Here is an 18,525-nt window from a genome sequence, read left to right as displayed (position 1 = left end):
AGTCCATCCATCCATTTTCTTTCACTTATTCTTTTCAGGGTCGCAGGGGCGGGGGTCAAACATCCATTTGCACTCACATTCACACCTATGGGCAACTGAGAATCACCAGTTAACCTAACCCCACTAAGTGCATGTCTTTGGACTGTGGGAGGAAACCAGAGTACCAGATATGGGGAGGACATGCCAACTCCACACAGAAAGGCAGGGCCAAGGTGGGTTCCTAGGACCTTCTTGCTATGAGGCAACAGTGCTAACCACTCTCTTAAAAAATGAATTACACTAAAGTTTCGCCGTTGATTTATAAAATGAGCAGTACTGGAGAGACCGTTGGTATCTTCCCATCCCTCCAGATTGATTTTTCTCTAGTTTTACTTTCTGATAATGTCCTTGTCACTGTTGGCAGTATGCAATGGTACCTGCATCCTATTCAGGTTACACAGGTATTCCAGCTCCTCCAGGAGCACATCCTTATGTGCTGTTTCAAGAAGGTTTGTTGTGTCTCCCAGCACAGTCTCAAGTGCATGGAGGAGAAGGGCCTTTACACAGGGCTCTTGAAAGGCATCAACCCAGCAACAGGACCCCATCTGCTACTTTGTGCGTGTTTCTGACCAAACTGTCAGAATCAGACACCATGAAGGTTGTACGAGGGTGTGATATTTTCAGTGGGACCTGTGCTCACAGCCCAGCACCATGTAGCTCAATTGGCATTCACCATGATTCCTCAGACCACTCCCACACACCCACTGCCAAATCTGTCACACTGGATGATGTTGCAGGCAGCGTGATGTCTTGCCACGGTGTCTCCAGACTCTTTCATGTATGTTACACATGCTAATTGGGAATCTGCTCTCATCTGGAGTGCCAGTGGTGGACCTGCCAGTTTTGGTGTTCTCTGGCTATTTCCACTAAAAGACATCAGGCCACCCTCATGGAGTCTGATTCTAAAAGTTCAGTCAGAAATATGCACGAGTAGTCTGCTGGGGGTCATTTGCAGGGCTGTGGCAGTGTTCCTCCTGCTCCTAATCACACCAAGGAGAGGTACCAGCACTGCAGCTGGGTTGATGCCCTTCTGTGGCCCATCTGGGCTCTTCTCACCTAACTGTCCATCTCCTGGTAGTAAACTGACTTTATATTACACTGTGATGATTGAATGTTCCAGTGTGTTCCCTTAATTTTAATTTAAAACCTTCTGTCATAGAGAACTACAGTCTGTTTGTGCAATTAAGACAGTGTGACACACATCAAATCCGCTGACTGACAGCTAGGAGGCAAATAAGGGAGGAGACAAATCAATTTACAGTTAACACCAGTGCAGATAACCCACTACTTATAGAAAAGTGGGAGAGTTTATCCCAAAACCTTCCTGTCTTGTGACTTTAGCTATCAACAACGCTCAGCCTGAGTGCATCACATGCATCGTCAAAAGAGCTCTAAATCTGAATGAGAGGCAGCAAGGCTGTTAGCTGGACATGTGAAACCATCTGATAAGGTGTTGAATGAAAAGTATATGCATGAAATATGCCCAAGTGTCTATTCCTTTAAAATAGGACATGTAATTTAGAAATGTGAGACATAATTAAATTTATTGATCAATATATATTGTAGGTGGATTGTAATTGTGGATGCAAAGCAGTATACACAACAAAGAGGAACTTTGAAAGAAAAGTGTTTACTAGGTTGTGGTTGCCCCAGTCTTTGTCACTCACAATCACATTTATAAACCCAATCAGACCTTAAGTGGTTTAGATACATTCACTGACTTTGTGCGTAACCTGAAAAAAGGACAGTATCAGCAACATGCCACACATACTTAACTCAGTGCAGGTCTTTGCAGTGGATGCACACTCTCTACCGGCAGTCATGGCCAGTTTGAGGCACAGTGTGGTGCTAAAGGACCGGAAGGAAGCTGACAAAAATCAGAAGCCACTCAATCCATCAACAAGATTTCATAAACCTTGCAAAACTGAAAATTACGACGAGTACATTTCATCCTTAAAGCCCATGAATATGGACACATGCCCATTAACAGTGATATCTGACAAGCAGAGCTGACAGCATGAATTCATTCATACTTGAGTGCCCAAAAAAGCATCGAGGGACTCACTCTCTAATGCTGGAGCGAGGTAAGGTGTTCCCTTGAATTTTAAGCTGCTGGCTCTTGTTGAAAATGGATTATAGCCAATATCATTATGATCCATAAGCTTATCATATTTGGCTAATAGACTTGAGCTTGTTAAGCCATTACTGCCTTCCAAGGTGCTCTGAGGACAGGAAGAGGAGCTACCTGTGCTGACTGTTGACAGTCGAATATAGAAGGGAAATAATTAAGAGTTAAGGATGATTTATTGAAGAATTAATGTGCTGACTTTGAATTAACCTTTGAGATTTTGGCAGCAACTGAACCACAATGGGACCCAGACTGCGTCACTGCGCCTTGGGCCAAGCGGCTCCTTAAAGAGGTGAGTCAGCTGAACTAATAGCTCTTTAATGGCCAGTGGTCAAACCTTGTTTTGTTTTTGTTTTCTGTCTTTAAAAAGACTGAGAGGCAACACATGTATCTGGCATTTTTAGATAATGTTATGTTTACATTTTCCTTTTTTTTTTTTTTTTTTCGGAGTAATTTCCTCCCGGGGCGTGTTCAGTGTAGTTTTTAATTAAACGTGAAATCTGAAATTAGTGAAACAATTGTTGTGCAGTCTTCCACATGCGTGCGCAACATAACTCACTCTCATGCCTGCTGCATATTATTTAAGCTTAGGTAGAATACCAATCATTCACGTGACTAAGTTACAGGGTGTTAATCTCATTTAATGGCTCTCTCTCTCTCTCTCTTAGAAGACACTGCATTAGCTGTTGTAACAGATACAAAGATAGGATTTACTGAACAGGGAGGCTTCACATCCAATCAGTCAGGATGGAGCGTTAAAGGCAGCTTTCGCATCCTGCTGCTGTTGATGAGGTCTGTATGATCGGCAACTAGGTGACACTTCCCAAAGGTTACGCTGCACTGACCTTTACTGTTCTAATGTCACACATGGTGGCAAAGATGACCACAGGTTAGTGAAGCCATCACATTAGCAAAAGGTCACGATCTCTACAGCTGTCAATATGGCGTTAAAGCTACTGATTTCCCATCTTCTCTCTCTTTTTTTTTTTTTTTTTTTTTTTTTTTGGAGGCTGTTCTGAAGAGGCGCATCAGCTTTTGCACCAATTACGCTATTCTCACTATATAGACAAGTTCATTGGCATGTTTTCTCTCTTCGTCTGTGTGATGCAGTCTCACCTCCTGCGTCCCCATTAACTCTGACCACAAAGAAAGAGGGGTTCTCCAATCATTTCCAGCAGATATGACCCATAAATGTCATGCTCAACTTCACTTCACGCCTTACCTGTACATGTAAGGTCAGGCTCCAGTAAGTTATTATAAAAGTGAATCTGACTCTGCACAACCAGACATTTTGACCCCTAGACTTCTTTTAGAAGGGCACGTCACAGCAAAAAGTGTTACGGGGCTTTAAATTAAGAGGACTGCACGGGGCATTTGACAGAATTTAAGAACTGCAAGTCTGAAGTCTTGTTGACCTGTGGCATGTTTTACTTGCATTCTTCCACATTTATATGTCATATAACTTGATGTGGCTGTCACCTAAAAATAGAGGAAAAATACAAGTTTAAATGAATAACAGCTAATACAACAATTCTTGAAGTAAAACTACATGGATTCCAAGTTAGCATGCGGAACTTGTATTGCTCCTTCCATTAGTGCTTTGAGTGGAACTGAATATTTAAAGCACAGCTCTGCAAATTTTACTAACAGTAAGCCCCAAAAGCTAATAAATAATAAGTCTGATTTCCCTACATTCCCCACTTTTCTCATGAGTTCATTGCCTTAATAGCTAAGATAGGGAAAAGTCATAAATATTAGGCAACTGACTCAGAAATAAAAGCTACATCTGGTTAATATTAATATTCGTTTACATTAGCCGGTATAAGCTACTGGTGTTATTTCAAACGAGACTGCAAAGGTGTGTTGTAGCCCTCAGTAAAATTCTCCTTGTAACAGTGATATTTTCTGTTTTCAAAGCTACATAGTCTAGCCTTAAATCTTTGACATGTTTATGCAGTGAATTTTGAGTGATCTAATTGACAGCAGTACTGCCAGCTTTTGTCATTTTATTTGATTGATACAGATAGGTGGCAAATTTAAAGATAAACGGGAAGTCAGAAAGAGGCTAATAGTGATGTGGCGACAAGATAGCAAGGAATGCCAGTTAGCTTCAGCAACTTGTAGCTATGACAGACAAAATAACTTAGCAACCCAGAGTGGACAGGTACAGATGTTCAACAGGTGATTGGGCGAATGGTACTGCTGATTGATGCACACTCACTCATCACTCTTCTCATGGATCAGGAGACAGAAATGCCATGTTGATGTCAGAGGTCAGAGGAGAATGTCCAGACTGCTTTGTGCTGACAGGAAGCCAAAAGTATAACCCAATAACCAAGTGTTAAAACCAAGGTATGCAGAAGAACATCTCTGAATGCACAACACCACTGAACATTGATTCAGATGGGCTACAGCAGAAGACCACACCAGATGTCACTCTGGTGTGGTAGACTTAGAACAGGAAACTGAGTCTACCAAAAAAAAAGGACAACAGACGACTGGAAAATGTCTGGTACGATAAGTCTCATTCAGATAGTAGGGTGAGAATTTGGTGTAAACGATACATCGGCCTTGTATCAACAGTTCAGGCTGCCGGTGGTGGTGGTGTACTGCTGTGGGGGATATTTTCTTAGCACACTTTGAGTCTCTTAGTACCAACTGAGCATCATTTTAACACTACAGCTTAGCTGAGTATTGTTGCTGACCATGCCCATCCCTTTATGACCACAGTGTACCCATCTTCTGATGGCTGCTTCCAGCTTGATTAACCTGGTCACAAAGCTAGTGTGTCTTTTGTCGTGTCTCCTCCGCCGACTGGTCGTGGTGGATGGTTGCCCCTCCCTGAGCCTGATTCTGCCAGAGGTTTCTTCTTGTTAAAAGGGAGATTTTCCTTCCTATTGTTCATATTTCCTTCCAAGTGCTTGTTCATAGGGGGTGGTCTAATTGTTGGGGTTTTCTCTCCATTATTGTAGTCTTTAATCTATTGATATAAAGCAGCACCTTGAGCCAACTGCTGTTGTGATTTGGCACTTTATAAATGAATTGAATTGAACTGAAAGTTCATCTCAAACTGGTTTCCTGAACATGACAATGGGTTCACTGTACTCAGATGGTCCTCACAGTCACCAGGTACAGTAGAGCACCTTTAGGATGTGGTGGAATGGGAAATTCACATCATCGATATGGAGCTGACAAATCTGCAGCAGCTGCATGATGCTATCGTGTCAATGCAGACCAAAATTTCTGAGGAATGTTTGCATGAAGAGTTAAGGCAGTTTTGACCAGTACTAGCAACCTAATAATGTGGCCAGTGAGTGTATGAGGGGAAGTATGCATTAGAGGCTTACCTATGCAATAGGAGGCTGCAATGTCTACTATCCACCAACCGTCAGCTACAAAGTTGCAAATTGCTTTTGAGTGAGAAAAACCTGATGGCTTTGGCATACTTTGATCAATCTGTCACCTCAGAAGAAAGGGTCACCACAAATTAATGCAAATTTGATCTGAGCGAACAGTTTTTCCTTGAGTGCCCACCAACAGGCCACAAGGGGTCAATCACTTGTTGGATGAATCACATGCTTTTGCCTTCACAGTCAACAGAGCTCTAGGAGATTGTTATGCACTCTCCTCCACCATTAAAACACCAAATGAAGGACTATCTATTGGGAGCATGGTTTTCCATTCATCTGATAGTGTTTCAGAGTCTCGTAGAATCAAAGCCTGGCACATAGCAGGTCAACACCTCACAATATGCTTTATGTTTGCTTTTCCTTTAATTTGTCGTGTGTCTGTGTATATAAAGAGAGAGTGAAAGGAGGAGGATTTCATTTTGTGATCTGCTGCTGTATTTATTGTTGGATGTTCTGGATCAGTGAGAATGAAAGAAACAGTGGATGTAGCAGTAATGGCGTCAGCAGTTTGTTTTTCATTTATCACGGTGTAAAGACATGTATTGAAAACGATTTTGGAAATAATGTTTGCAGAGAGGACGGTGAGTGAGCGTTATGTCAGCAAATCCCTCACTTTATGCCGTGTAAAATCTCATATCTCCAAGGTGAGGCAAAGCTAGATGATCTGTGAAAAAGGGTACATCTGTTTTATACAGCAACTTCCCACACATTATGGCTGTCTAAAGCCACAGCAAAAACAATCTCCCGAGCCATTAACGGAAATTGTATAAGCACACACAACTGCTTTTTCCATAAATGTGAAGAGAAATATGAAATCAAGCGTGAAAAGTGAGAGTCGCAATCTGGAGAATTATTGTGACTCAAATTGAAATGGTGTGGGTGTTGTGTTGGGGGTGGAGGGGATTGGATTGGATACAAAGGCACTCTTTGGCACGTTTAAAGGTCAATAAGTCACTCAAACATCATACTTATGATTCATCACTTGTTTTGCACATTGACCCTTGCCCAAACATGGCACGCTCTGTGCTCAGCAGCTCTGTTTGCCATACTGTAAAACCTTGACACCGCACTGGAAGCATGTACAGTAAGTTTACAGTACATGTTGTTTCGCAGCTTGTTTCTCCACCGGCTCCAGTAAAAACTATGCTACAGATGAAATGCTGACATCTTCCTGAGCAAACAACCTGTCAGAGAAAAACATACTGCCAAACAACAAGGACAGATCTTTACCTGGAGGGAGAACTCCACACCCCACAGATTCTTGAACCCATCAGAATAAGAAATAAACAGTTTGTGGCTGGTTGTTTATGGTAAAAGGAAACAGAGGAAAACACTAACAATGATGATTGATACTGTTTTGTATAATATTCCAAGCTGCAGGGAGGAATTTAAATATATACTAGCTGTTGTTTTTTAATGATCTGAGCATCAGAATAATAACACAGCATTATACAGGGCCGTAAAAAGTATCTCCCCGCTTCCTGATTCTTAGTTTTCTTTTTTTTTTGGCATATTTCTCATACTTAAATGTTTCAGATCAGACAAATTTTTATATTAGACAAAGATTACCTGAGTAAATACAAAATGCCATTTTTAAATGATGATGTAATTTATTAAATCATGTTAAACATTAAATCATGAATTGGAAATGGTTACAAAGCTTTGGGACTCCAGTGAACCATGGGGACAGCCGTTATGCACAAATGGAGAAAACTTGGAGCATTGGTGAACCTTCCCAGGAGTGGCCGGCCTATCGACATACTCTAAGAGCGCATCAACAACTCATCCAGGAGGTCACAAAAGAAGCCTGAACAACATCTAAAGAACCGCTGACCTCAATTCTCTCAGTTAAGGTCAGAGTTCATGATTCAACAATAAGAAAGTAGACTGGGCAAAATGGCATCAATGGGAGAGTTCCAAGAAGAAAACCACGGCTGACCAAAAATAACACACAGGCTCCTCTCACATTTACCAAAAAGGATCTTGATGATCCCCAATGCTATGAATTTTGCTCTCTATCAGAAAATCTTGAAGGAGACCGTTTGGCCAGCAGTTTGTGCCCTGAATCTCAAACACGCTTGGGTTATGCAAAAGGACAATGATCTGAAACACACCAGCAAGCTCACCTCTGGATGGCTAAAAAAACCCCCCAAAATACAGGGTTTTGGAATGACCTACAGTAGTTAAAGTTCAGACTTAAATTTGATTGGGATGCTTTTGTATGACCTTAATAGGCCGTTCATGCTCAAAAACCCTCCAGAATTAAAACAATTCTGAACGGAAGAGTCGCCAAAATTCCTGCCAAGGCTGGTACAACCAGTTATTAAATTTTGAGGGCAATTACTTTTTCAGATAGGCCAGGCATGTTTGGATAGCTGTTTTCCCATAATAAATGGAATCATCCTTTAAAAACTGCATTTAATGTTTATGTGAGTTATTTTTATCTGACATTAAAATTTAATTTTTCAATAAAATCCTGTTTTAAAAACAGGAAAACCCGCATTTCAAGAGTATTCTTTGAGAGTGTTTTAATATGAAGTTTTAGTCACTGAAACTCCCTGCACAGCAAAATGGTTAACTGCCCGATTACAACGACAAAGGTAATGTGAAAAAGTCAAAAGTAAGAAAGCACCGAAGCTTTCCACAATAAAAACTGAGCTCTGGAAAACAAATTGTGAGCTCTGCAGTGGAATATGTTTCATTTGGGATGAAATTGTTTTTACAGCATATCAATCTAAATTTGTGATGTGCTACGTGCTCCCTTGTGATTTAAGACCACAGCATTCCAGTAACTAGCAGGATCCATTTCTGTAAAGTTTTGGGGCACACAAGAGACAACAAAAAGTTATTTAGCTGTCAGCATCTAGATCATATAAAGCTCCCCTTCCAGCACTTCATCCTATATGCGCTTGATGCCACACAGTAATACCTTTAATTTGGCCTTCTGTCCAGGTAAACACCCAAATCTTTCACGCTCCACAATGTAAGATTGTAGACCAGGCTCTAGGACAAGGATTCTCAACTGCAAACATGGACAGTTGTTCCTGTTATAGTTCTGCCTGAAGGTGCATTGCAATGTAGCATCACCTGAACCTACAAAGAATTTGTAGATAAGGAGACAGGATGAAGCACAGAACCTCATCCTTAGGGTCTGATGACCAAATTTTACATCTCTCAAACCCAAGCACACCCTGGAATACTAACAGAAACACAAACTAAAGCATGCCTGTATGTCTCATGCTCAGGTTGATGTGATGTCAGTACACCTTTAAGACTCACCGTTCCCAGATTTCTCTTTGGGGTCTAAACGATGTTTTTTAAAGATGGGCCCTTTATCCATCTTGGGAATGCACTATAGTTGTTTTATAGCTCAGTCACGCTAGAATAAAAGTAGGTTGGCAACCACCTTGCAACCAACGCAAATTGGTGGTTACTATGTGATTGCATTGAATTTTTTTTGCATTCGGCAACTGATTGCAAGTAGTTGAGGTTGAGCGTGCAACACCCTCAACTTCTGGAGACCATTTTTGATTGCAAGTTAATTTGACAGATTGTCTGGTGGGAGGCAACTTGTCTTCCAAGAAATGGTAGTTTGACTGATTGTCAGAGGTTTGCAAATAAATACTGTCTAATTTATAAACACAGGCAGATTGCCAACAAGTGTTATCAATCTGAGTCAGTCTGCATCAATGAGGCTAACTCGTCTGTGATGTATCTCTTTGCAATAATGGACTCAACTCAGCTGGTTGCAAACTGGTTGTATTCTGGGTTATATTCCTAGATTGCAAGTTCATTGCAATCACTTTGGTCATACCACAGTCTCCAACCACTTTCCCTAGTGTGATTGTAGCATTGGACCTTTAAATAATGCAACAACAAAAAAAGTCACAAATTAATAGGTTTTTAAGGTTTGATCAGTTGTTTCGTCAAAAAAAAGTCCCTTTGCTTCCTTCTTTCACATAAGAATGTCTATCAGTGAGCCCAGATATTAACATTATATTACTTGAAATACATTCTTGCTGATATTCATTAGCACTAAAAGCAGCAAGTAATAATTGTTGTTGGGTGGGTATATTGCATTGCACATCAGTGAGCAAAACAATGTGCCTTCACATTCAGAGCTGACATGCAGCAAGAGAGAATTAGTTTGGATTCCATTGGAGAGGCAACCTCATTCTGTCTCACTGTGAACCATGCAGCAATAATGGCTAATGGGTTTAGGTTGCAGGTAAATGACTACCCCTGGGCTTGTCTTTGAATGTGGAGGTGCATTAAAGCAGAATAATGGAGAAAGGAGAATTAAAAAGTTATTGCTTCTTTTTTTTTTTCTAATTATACTTTTGAAGTCACAGAAAATAATGCATCAGTTAGTATGTTTCTTTTCAGTGTAACTTCTAGCACAAGATTTAATTTGACTTGCCATTTGAGTGATGAAGTACATGAGCCATATTGTCAATTTGTTTGAATTTCTAGAGCATTTTGGCAGCCTGTTGACTGATGAACGTTCTCCTCTGAATCACAAATATCCTGCTTCATTTTAAAAGCTGTCCTGACTTATTGGTACCAATAAGACAAGAGGGGAAAACAATGTCTGCTCTTATTAGAAAGGGTGTTTGTTCATGAAACACCAGTGTCTTCATTTGCATCCTTGGTAACCTCTGTGTGCGCTGGGTCTGATGGAAAAAATCAAGTCCTGGAAATGCCAGACAGTTTGATTTCTTTCAGACTGCGAATAGCTAAAAAATATACACCCATTTCAATCATTCAGATAAATTACTTTAATTCTTCAGACAGTTATAAAAATTTGTATGCTTAAGCAACATTCTTTCAGAGAGTTACATAAAAAAAAAGATCTATTAAGATTTGTACCGTTTACATATTTTCTATAAAATAATGAATTATAAATAACATGGGTCAAAATGTAGAAGCAGTGTGTGAAAAACTAAGTACACCCCATGACTCAGTAGCTCGTAGAACCACCTTTAGCAGCAATAACTTGAAGTAATAATATTTGGTATGACTTTATCAGTTTCTCACATCACTGTGGAGGAATTTCACACTTCTTTCTAATGTTGCTTCAGTTCATTGAGGTTTGCGGGAATTTGTTTATACACAGCTCTCTTAAGGTACCACCACAGCATTTCAACTAAGTTGAGGTCCAGATTTGACTGGGCCATTGCAACACCTCGATTCTTTTCTTTTTCAGCCATTTGGTTGTAGAATTGCTGCTGTGTTTGGAATCATTGCCTGATCGTTGTCAGTCTCAGCCAAGCTTTAGCTGTTGGACAGATGGACACACATTTGACCCTCAAATACTCTGGTATACAGAGGGATTCATGGTTGACTCAGTGACTGCAAAGTGCCCAGGTCCTGTGACTGCAAAATAGGCCAGAATCATCAACCCTCCATCACCGTGCTGACAGCTGGTATGAGATGTTTCTGCTGATACGCTGTGTTTGCTTTTCTCCAAACGTGGCACTGTGCATTATATGGAAGCATCTCCACTTTGGCCTTGACTGTCCAAAGTACACTGTTTCAGACATCTTGTGGTTTGTTTAGCTGCAACTGTGCTTACTGAAGCTGTGCTGCCATGTTCTTTTTAGAGGGAATGGTAACCTTAGGGTAACCTTTCCAAACCAGCCATACTTGTTCAGTCTTTTTCTACTTATACTGTCATGAACTTTAAAACCAAACATCAGCTTCTTTTGGAGGTGCTCACATTTGCTGATGATCAATTAATCAAGAGCATTTGATTAGCAGCACCTGGCTGCTACTTACTGTCTTAATTCCTATGGAAACAGTAGGGGTGTACTTAGTTGCTGCTTCTGCATTTGAGCTTAGTTTTTGTTAAATAAATAATGACACTGTAATATGTCATGAGGTTGTAGTTCTAATTTTAAGACCAGCCAAAGACCAGACGTTTTGTGTCATGATCGCTTTCCATTAACATATACTGGATTCTTTATTCATTCTGCAGAAATAATGATAACCAAACATTGCTTTCAAACCCTTATAATTCCTGTAGCGCTCTCTATGGAACAAAGTCATGTTCTACTTGTGTACAGGCATTCATACAATGCTTTAACCCTCATGCTACTGACTGGGGCCCATGCAAACCCCTGGGGTATATTTTTTGTCATAATTCACAGTTTGTTTGTTTTTTTAATCATTTAATTTTTTTTCTTGACTTTGTCATATTATTTTTAATGATGTCACACTACTGTTTTCAATTTCTGCTTTTATTAGTGCTTTTTAAAAACAAATGTTTTGGGGTCCCCGCAGAGCCCAGTCAAAAGCACCCAATTCTGCCTATGCAATTTTAATGAATGGAACTATTTATTCAGTTAATGTTTGCCATGGGTCCTAAATTAACATTTCACACAGTATCAGGGGGGATCACTCTGTCAGTCATTTTAAGAAAAACTCATATGCTCTCGCTGTCTTTATCATCTGGATGGGGAACTTCCCAAGCTTTATCGAGCCAAGACCTCCAGCATGCACTGGGGCTGTTGGGATGACAATTAGCATCTTCAAATCGGAGGTTGTGGTGGTTCAGGCATCTGACCAGGACGCCTCCTGGGTGAAATGTTTCTGGCACATAATCGAGGTCCCGGCTGCAGACCCAGGATATGCGGGAAAGATTACTTCTCTGGACTGGCAGGTTGTGTGCTTATTTCAGTTTTTTATATTGAGTTCAAAATGACTAGTTTGATCATATAAATAAAACACAAATAATTCAGCAGATGGTGAAGGAGCTTTTAAATAATAATGTGGATTGTACTTTTTCTTTGGATGACATTAATTACATAAGAAATAAGATTTGCTATTATTATTATTATTATTGTTTTGCTATTATTTTGTTTCTTGCAGTATAATTATTCTCGGGGTCCCCATGGACCTCAGTCAGTAGTTCATGCATGTAAAATATGTTAGTAGGATGAGGGCTCATCTATGAATACTGTGCTTTTATCCATGACACAAATGGATGCATTAGGAGAAATCTGGGGTTCGGTATTTTGTCCAAGGACACTTCATAATGCAGACTGATAGCACTGGGAATCCAGCCACAGACCACAATTAGCGGATCAACCTTCCAAGTGGGCAGTACTGGTAAAGAGTGTGCCCACTCTTCCTTGTGGAGTGGGCCTTCCTGTTTTGGACACTTTATCAAGCCTTCATTATCTTGGGAGATTTTGTACTTGGTGGCTGACAGAATTCCACAGAAAGCGAGGCTTATAGGCAACCAATTTTAAACTGTGGGTTTGACACTTAATTCATAATGATACATTAAAACAAAAGGCTGCCTATTTCCATTTTAAAGAGTAATCAAGACAGATAAAGCAAACTACTGCTATTAGTGTTCATCTCACATATCATGTCATGTAAACTGGACTTTTTCAACATGGAAATGGAAGGATATTTTTAAGTTACTGAGTGTTGAGGTGTTTATGTTTTGTCCTAGACAATACTTTTTAAAATGATACTTTTGTGATTATAGCTCAGCTATTTTCTGCATATTTTAATTAATAACGCTTTAGGAGTTGGATGAGCCGGAGAGTTGTAGCCACAAAGATGCCATTATATCATAGTAATGTAGACAGAATAATTGAGAACACTTCTATTTGCTGTTGGTCTTGAAGATTTAATTTTTAATGGGTGTAATATTTTATCCAAATGGTAATCACTTTACACCCTGTGCATTGGTTACTGTAACCAGTGCCTGCCAACTGGTATAGGATAGCGTATGAGTCATTTATGACCCTTTGTGGTTTTCTGCTGTAATAGCACTTTGTGTGGAGTGCTGAGATGAGGACAAACTGTATATTTAGTGTTCGGCCCAGTCTCTCGCAGTGTGATTAATGAGTGAGCAGACAGACAACCAGGGTGCATTCTAATCACCCACAAGGACAAAGAGTGATAGAGAGAGACAGAGGGTGTGAAGAAATGCCTGCTCACTAATGGCTTTAGCAGCCTGCAATCTACGGGATTTTTGACTGAATTTATTAATAGAAATACACTCTGATGATAAAAAAATGACATTTTTGTACATTTGCCTGATAATCTGCTCTGTTTCTTTTGAATAAACAGATGAGAAAAAGATGCAAAACATCATAATGAGTCTTGTTTTTGCTTTTTTGTACCTCATGCAAATTCTTGACCTTGTCCTTTTTAGTTTGTCACAGGAAAATAATGAAACAAGCTTTACTAACTCTTGAGTTTTATCTGCATCTGAATTCTTTAGTGAATAGAATATATGGTTATATCACAGTTTAAGATGGTAAGATGTCACTGAAAGCATGAAAAAGTGAACCTTGGACTAAGATTTTTCAGTCTTTGCAATTCCTTCATACTGTTACGTTCAGACTGAAGTGCACACTTTAAGAATTCATTCAAGGAGTTCAAGAAACACGTCATATTAACTGATTTAAAAAACATTCTAGAGCTGTTGTGATGTATTATATAACCATGTATAACCGTTACAATCTTTAAAAACTGCCCTCAGTTCTGTATCATATAAACATTACTACCATTTATACTTAATATACTATACTACAAATATTGATTCAGTATTAATTAGAGCACAAAACTGGCTCATTGCAAACTAATCTGTGCATTCAAATCAGTGTTAGGAAACCCTGTGTGTTTGGTATTTGCATGTGTTCCCCACACTTACTGAAATGGCAGCTCAGGTGACTAAAATCTTATGACCCAACCTGTCTTTTAATCTCCTTTTTAATCTCATTTACCTTGGAATAAAGTGATTCTAATTTGCTTGTTTATTATTTATTTTCCTACATTGTGGATACTTCAGGAACAGTAATGTATCCACATTTATAGAGTTTTTCTAGTCTTACTGAGCATTCAAACAGCTCGTAATGATAATAATAAAAGTCACACTTTCACCATGGAGCCAACACTTTTTTTCTATCCAATTCAAGAACTTTATCTACCACACATCCACAGCCAATTTAGAATCACCAATTATCTTAACATGCTTGTCTTTGGACTGTAGAAGGAATTCTGGAATTAGTTGCACATGCAAACACAGAACGAATAAGGAACCTTCATGGTGTGAGGCAGCAGTGCTAACCATGCAGCACTGTGTCATGCTATTGCAGATCTTTTATCTCAAGGCACCATCTCCTAAGGCAGGGATCCTTAAATCCAGGCCTTGAGGTCCGGTGTCCTTCAGGTTTTAGATGTGTCCAACACATCTGAATCAAATGGCTGAATTAACTCCTCAAGTTCTCCAGAGTCTGGCCAATGACTTTTATATTTGACTCAGGTGTTTTGAAGCAAAGACACATCTAAAAGGTGCAGGACACTGGATTTGAGGATCCCTGTCCTAAGGCAACCTCTGACCTCTCTATAACCTCTGTTCCTTATGCGCACCATACATGAGCGTGCCTATGCTGGTTTTTGTAATAATCAGTGTTTGGAGATTTCCGTATGATCCTTCAAATGTCAAAACGAGTTCAAATGTGAGTCAAAGTGTCATGGAACAGCTATGTGGAAGGCAGGAAGAGGACCCCAACGCAGGATACACCAGACAGAGGTGAAACAAACTCAGCTTTATTGGCTGGAGGGCAAATTAAAGGCTGGACTGGACCAGTGGCAAAAATACAAAACAAAAACAAACTTGACTAAATCTCCAGAAAACAGGGTAAACAGACAGGAAGCACACAGCAAGAAAACAATGACAGGGGCATCAAAAACACAGGACTTAATTACCTTGACAAGACCAGGGGAAGCAAAACAGAACACAACAGACAGGGACTGGATGACTATCAAAATAAAACAGGAAGTCAGAAGGGGGAACAAGGACACAGACCCCGTACCATGACACAAACAGTATGTAAGGGTTAAAGCCAATTTTATACCAAAGGCTCAAAAGTAATTGGACAAACTAACATAATTTTAAATATCTGGCTTGTTTTTCAATTCTTGGATGGAAATTCTTTGCAGGAATGCTCTACTAGGTCTTTACTGCAGCTGCCCTCAGTTACTGCTCATTTGTGGGTCTCTCTGCCTTTAGTTTGTCCTCGGTAACTAAAAAGCATGCTCTGTTGGGTTGCAATCAGGTGTCTGAATTGGCCATTGAGACATATCCTGTTTCTTTGCCTTGAGACACTCTTGCTTTCGCAATATGCTTTGAGCCGTCATCCATTTGAACCATGAAGCACTGTCTGATCCGTTTTGGAGCATTTGGATGAATATGAACAGAGAGCATAGCCCTGTACACTTGAGAATTCATGCTGCTACTTCTAAGTGTAGTTAATCATATTTTCCATCCCTTTGTCCTTAATTTTTTAACATGCACTGGGCTGATTGATTGCTTCAACACAGCTCAGAAAACAAAAAGAGCTGCCATCAATCACATTTTGCAAAGCTGCAGCAGGGAGCCAACACAAGGCGATGCATTTGACCATTTTTGAAAAAAGTGCTTCAAATTAATGTGCACATTTGGGAACACAGTGGAAGCCAAAGGCATATTTCCAGTTTCTGCTCCCTTGATTTCCAACATATTTTGGCTCCAAGATAAATATTCAACTATCAGTTGGAATTTGGTGAAGCCAACCAGCAAATCAAACACAAGATGCATCCATTAGCAGTAATCTGAAGGATAAATGTGAAATACAGCAAGAAGGGTGCAAAATCAAGTTGAAATTGGTGGCCTCTTACTTACTATGAAGAACCTGACCCCCCCACCCCCCCACCCCCCAAAAAGTTACTACATAATTTACATGAGTAAAATATGAAATAAAAGCACTGGAAAATAGTACTGCAGTGCAAATCAGCGTGAGGATGGAAAATATGAGTGCCATCAAACACCATCATGCTGAAAATGTGGTTTAACAAAAGCAGAAAGAACAACAAGGACATGGTAGTGATTTATGTGTTTGTCCATTTTCCTCCAGCTTCTAACTTAAAACCCAAATAATAGAGAAATGCCTCAAGTTTTCTCTGTTATTTGACAAGTTTGCAGTCTTGCTATGTGTATCTTTTAAGAAATCACCAGCTTTAAAAGCTCCACATTTACTTTTCAGCATTCAGTATATCAAAAAGAATTATTCTTATCTGTTTATCACATCATTAGAAAAACTAACAGTTAGAAATCAGATTCCGCATCTCTCCCATCACTCCCGATTTCTCCCAATAAAAACTGAGTGTCCATGTGTGGGATGTATCGCTGAAAGTCACCATAGATTTGGGTGATGTATCTGCTGTCACTTTGTGAATTAACGGTCTGACCTTTTCTTCCTATTTCAGAAGCATCGTGGCCCAAGCTGGTAAGAAGGATGGATACACAGAAGATGAAATCTGTCACAGGGAAAGAAATTGGGCAGGCGGACTCGACGTTGTTGTTGTTGTACAACATATAAACTACTCTCAAATGTGAAACTAGCAGGTTATCACACAAAAGTGTAATATACTGAGATGGAAGCAGAAAATTGACTTTAAGTGATCGGGAGGAAAAATAGAATAGAAGGAGGAAGGAAACATTAAGAGTGAGAACAGGGGGAAAAAAAGGAGTGAAAGAAAGATGAGTTTCACAGCAGAGGAGAAATTGACTTCTTTGCTCATTTGTGCTCTTTGTCTGAGCTGTTACACAATAGATCAGGCCAAAATGTGGATTGATTAAACTGTCACTGCCAGTGTTATCCCCCTTTTGAATGAATTTAATATTTGATTCAGTTTGTTATTCATGCTCTGGGTTCTTTGCGATGCCATTTGGCTCCACTGTCACTGTCAATTCATCTTGCACTGCCCTCACTGTCATTATCTGAATCCAATATTGAAGAACAAGCTTTTCTTAGTGTGAATGGTGAGCACAATTATTCTGGTTTATTGGTGTATTTTTATGCTTTCCTTTTTTGCATTATTTGAAGATATTTTCAGAGTGAAATGAAGGCACTCTTTTTGGTCTTCTTCCTGATGAAGTACTTTTAATAGAATAAATTCTAATAATTTCACTTAACTTTATAAAGCGTTTTTTTCTTCTATTCCATTTTTCACAGATAAATGTTGCACCTTTCACTCTATTTATCTGAGCTGTGGTAGTTACTACTACAGATGAACATTACACATTAAAAGAAAAAAAAATGAAATTATAATACCAAGCCAGTGATTATCAGACCTTTTGGTTTGTGATCCCTCAATAAACACCTGCTTCTAGTTGAGGTCCTGTGACATTTTGTGAAACTATCCTCCCTCAGAAAAGACCAGATACATCAATTGCACAAGCAGTTATTACAAATTCTGGCTTCTGCTTTTTAAACAGCCTCTAGCAGCCATGTGAATTTAAAATGGAAAACAAAGAGAACTGAGCTTTGTAACATTTTATCAAAGACCCACTCATGTAGGCCATGAGGGGGCCAGCGGGGTGGCTGACCTGCATAAGTTTGGAAATGGGTGTAGTTTTGGGAACCTAAGCAAACTAAAATAAGTGAAAATTAAAATCAAGCCAGATTAACAGTGATTCTATAGACTCAAACTCTGGTTTCCTGGTCCAGAATCAGGCATGTTATCCAACAGGTGTACTGCTTTCCATCCCTCCATGCTATTTTGTATAAATATGCTCACGCTCCCGGAAAAGAACTGTAACCAACCTGAATCCTTTGACTTTTCAGCTCCATATACACTATGATTTAGGACCAAATATCAGTGTCAGGTATACTTTGTTGTTACTGCTAATTAGCACATTTTACCCCATTAACATGTTGAAATAACATGGCCCAAAGATACAATTTAAAATAGGCCTCTTTGCTAAGTTGTTTGCCGTATGCTGACACAATAGCAGTTCATCCCTTATGTGCCCTTTTCATGTCTGAATGATTCATAGGTCAGTGTTGAGTGTCTTAACAAACAAAAAAACAACAACATTCCTCTGAAAATGGTCCGGTATTAGGACTGGACTGAAAATGAATGAAAAGCAGCCAAAACCAC

Source organism: Archocentrus centrarchus, chromosome 20 (assembly GCF_007364275.1).
Source record: "Archocentrus centrarchus isolate MPI-CPG fArcCen1 chromosome 20, fArcCen1, whole genome shotgun sequence".
Lineage (NCBI taxonomy): Eukaryota > Metazoa > Chordata > Actinopteri > Cichliformes > Cichlidae > Archocentrus > Archocentrus centrarchus.
Note: the sequence above shows the minus strand (reverse complement) of the source record.